Source organism: Idiotropiscis lumnitzeri, unplaced genomic scaffold (assembly GCF_059441095.1).
Source record: "Idiotropiscis lumnitzeri isolate Australia: NSW breed Sydney's pygmy pipehorse unplaced genomic scaffold, RoL_Ilum_1.0 HiC_scaffold_74, whole genome shotgun sequence".
Classification (NCBI taxonomy): Eukaryota; Metazoa; Chordata; class Actinopteri; order Syngnathiformes; family Syngnathidae; genus Idiotropiscis; species Idiotropiscis lumnitzeri.
In genome coordinates, this window is record NW_028283612.1 from 484,984 (window position 1) to 488,781 (window position 3,798).

Consider the following 3,798-nt stretch of genomic DNA (forward strand, 5'->3'; position numbering starts at 1 on the left):
TTCAGTGCTTCGCGGGTATAAAAAATATTCGGGGGCATTGTAGTTTCGCCGAGCGGCACGACGGGCGCTGGAGCGGTTAGACGGCCGGCGTGCGCCGAAGAAGAGCGTGGGCGAAGAGGAGAGTGGACGAAGAAGAGCACGTTCCCCCGGACACGATCGGTGGCGACGTTTCGCGCGGTTCGGACCGTACCAGGGCTCCGGCCGGCGTGCGTGGCAGTTAAGCCGTAGAGGAGCACCGTCCCCGGGCACGAGCGGTGCCAAGCGGCCCCTAAGTTTAACCGAATGGAAGCTCCGGAGGAGGAGGGCATGCTCGCGTCACAGTAAGCCGAAGAGGAGCACCTTCCCCAGGCACGGGCGGTTCCAAGCGGCCCCTAAGTTTAACCAAATGGAAGCTCCGGAGGAGGAGGGCATGCTCGCGTCACAGTAAGCCGAAGAGGAGCACCTTTGCCGGGCACGGGCGGTTCCAAGCGGCCCCTAAGTTTAACCGAATGGAAGCTCCGGAGGAGGCGGGCATGCTCGCGTCACAGTAAGCCGAAGAGGAGCACCTTCCCCGGGCACGGGCGGTGCCAAGCGGCCCCTAAGTTTAACCGAATGGAAGCTCCGGGGGAGGAGGGCGGGCGTGTGTCACAGTTAAGCCGAATTGGAACACCTCTTCCGCCCGGACACGAACGGAGCGCGAAGCTGTCAGTTATGAATGAATAAATGAATAAATAAATAAATAATTAAAGAATGCCACCTTTCATTTCACAGGGAACACCGGACGGCGTACCAGCAGGTAAATGTCGGAGTAATTAAATAAATACAAAAAGAATGGCTGGGGAATAAAAAAATAATACGTTTTAATAATAATTTGGTTTTTTTGTTAAAACATGAATTTCACTCTCTCTCTCTCTCTCTCCCCGTATATATATATATATATATATATATATATATATATATATATATATATATATATTTATTATATATATTGTATTTTCTTTTAAGCATTTTTGAAGGTGCGCCGCTACTTCGCGGATTTTCAGTTTCCGCGGGTGGTCTCGGTCCCCATTAACCGCGATAACCGAGGGTTCACTGTACTCCATAAAATTTACAAAAAGCGAGGTGAAACACTCAACCAGGGCTGCTTTTTTGAACATTTCTCGAGGGCCATGGCGAGCCATTTCAAAAAAGCTGCACAACTAACGTATAAAATATTGATAAATTTGCTCTGCCTGATGTGTGTGTCAAGTTTCACGAGTTGTCGTTCATATTTAGAACCTCATAATCAGCGTTGTTTTATTGCCAAACAGTGCAATGCCACTCCCACAACTTTTCACGAAAAAGGATGAATTTCGTATTGTGACATCCTCATGGCCGAAACAGTCCTCCGAGCATATATGAGGGCGACCTTGTTGAGTTGCACGGAGAAAAACATCCAAGAAAATAACTTTTATTAGCTTTTACCAGTTGGTGGCGCTACTACTACGATGAAAAATAAGTTGGTAGATGTCTTCAGGGCTGAAGTATCCTCAAATGTGTACAACTTCGAGAAGATAGGATCATCTGAGTCATGTTGCCGGAGCTTTTGTTGCCACAAAGTACAATCGGACTTTTCAGCACCGTAATAGCCACGCCTTTTGCCAAAACGTCACAAAACTCGGCAGAGAGTAAGATCATTGTCTTGAGTCTTTTCTGACTAATTTTCAGTCGGATTCGTCAAAAGGGCACGGTGCAGTACGTGAAAATTAAAATAAAAACAAATTTTTGATTCCACTTGGCGGCGCTGTGTGTATAACAAAATAATAACATTAAGATGTCTTCAGGTCGGGACATTTTATTTACAGGTGAAGGTTTGGATTTTTAGGAGCATGTGCAGGGGAGTTATTAAGCATTCATTTATTTGTATTAGGTTCATTTTGTCTTCTTATTATTGATATTTGACAGATTCATTAAAAGCAGACAATTATGTTTTCGGTAAATTTTTTACCTGACATGTTTCGGCGAGTCTTTCGCCTTCTTCAGAGTGTCGCATGATGGTGTCTTGAGACCCGTCTTTATCAGCTGATGTTCCATGAGGGTGTGACTTACCTGTCAAAAAAATGAAAAATCAGAGCAGTAAAAGAACAAGCACAACATGAACATTACAAATCAGCAATCACTGACCACTGCAAAAGGGAAAACCACATCATGGACCGGGAGAAGGGCAGGGTCATCCGCACAGAAGAGAACAAACAACAGCGCTGGATCAGAGAGGCCATTGAGATCTGCAAGCAAGGCATAAAAACCATGAACAGAGACAAGGGAGCCTTCATCCTCTCTACCACCTGGACCAGCATCTTGGCGGAGTTAACGGACAGCGGGGGGCGTGACTTGCCTTCATTCTTGTGACAGGTAAGTCACGCCCTCATGGAACATCAGCTGATAAAGACGGGCCACAAGACACCATCATGTGACACTCTGAAGAAGGTGAAAGACTTTCGTATTGTGACATCCTCAAGGCCTAAACACTCATCCGAGCAAATATAAGGTAGATTTTGTTAACCTGCCCGGAGAAAAACATCAACGAAAATAATTTGTATTTGTTTTAACCAGTTGGTGGCGCTACCACTGCGATCAAAAATAAGTTGGCAGCCGTCTTCAGGGCCTGAATATCCTCAAATGTGAAAAATTTCGAGAAGATGGATCATCTGAATCATTTTGCAGGAACTTTTGTTGCCACGGAGAATAATCAGACTCTGCGGCACCGTAATAGCCACGCCCTTCGAAGGAAAGTCACAAAAATAGGGATAGAGTAAGATCAATGTCTTGAGTCTTTTCTAGCCAATTTTCAATCGGATTCGTTAAAAGGGCACCGTGCAGTACGTCAAAATGTAAAAAATGATATTTATTGGCGCAAGGTGTATAACTGAATATAAACATATAGATGTCTTCAGGTACCGACTCTTTATGTACATGTGAAGTTTTGGATTTTTAGCAGCATGTGCAAGAGAGTTATTAAGCATTTTGTCCATTGCGGCGAAGGAAATCTTAAGTGAAAACTTCGAAGCCCCGCCCCCGTCATATTGTATTTCGGAAACAAAAAGTTTTAGCCCCAGTGTTTGTCCCAGGTCTTAAGATGCTACAGACAGAATTTTAAGGCAATCAGATGAAGCCTTTAGGATCAGGGTGCAAAAGAATGACCCCTGTAAACATGCAAAAAAGGGCAAAAGTCGGACTTTCAAAAATTCATAACTCACTTCCTGTTCATATTAGACGTTTAAAATATCAAATTTCTCGCCATGCCCGATGAGACTGCCAAGTTTGGTGAGTTTTTGTGCATGTTTCGGGGGTCAAAAATGCAATCGAACAATCGGAAAAATAATAATAATAATAATTTCTACAAAAACAACAGGGACTTCGCAGCGGTCGCTGCTCAGGCCCTAATAATAATAATAATAATAATAATAAAAGTAATAATATTTTCTACAAAAACAATAGGGACCTCGCAGCCGTCGCAGCTCGGGCCCTAATAACAATTTCTAGAAAAACAATAGGGACCTCGCAGCGGTCACTGCTCGGGCCCTAATAATAATAATAATAATAATTTCTACAAAAACAATAGGGACCTCGCCGCGGTCGCTGCTCGGGCCCCAATTATAATTTCTACACAAAGTCCATGGTGGTGACCCGCCCCCTTTTAAGTAAATTCAAAATGGCCGACTTCCTGTAAAACCTAGCTCATTGCTCCAAGAGACTTTTTTGTAGGTCTTGGTCTTATACATACAGTGAACCCTCGCTACTTGGCGGTTCACCTTTCGCGGGTTCAGTGCTTCGCGGGTC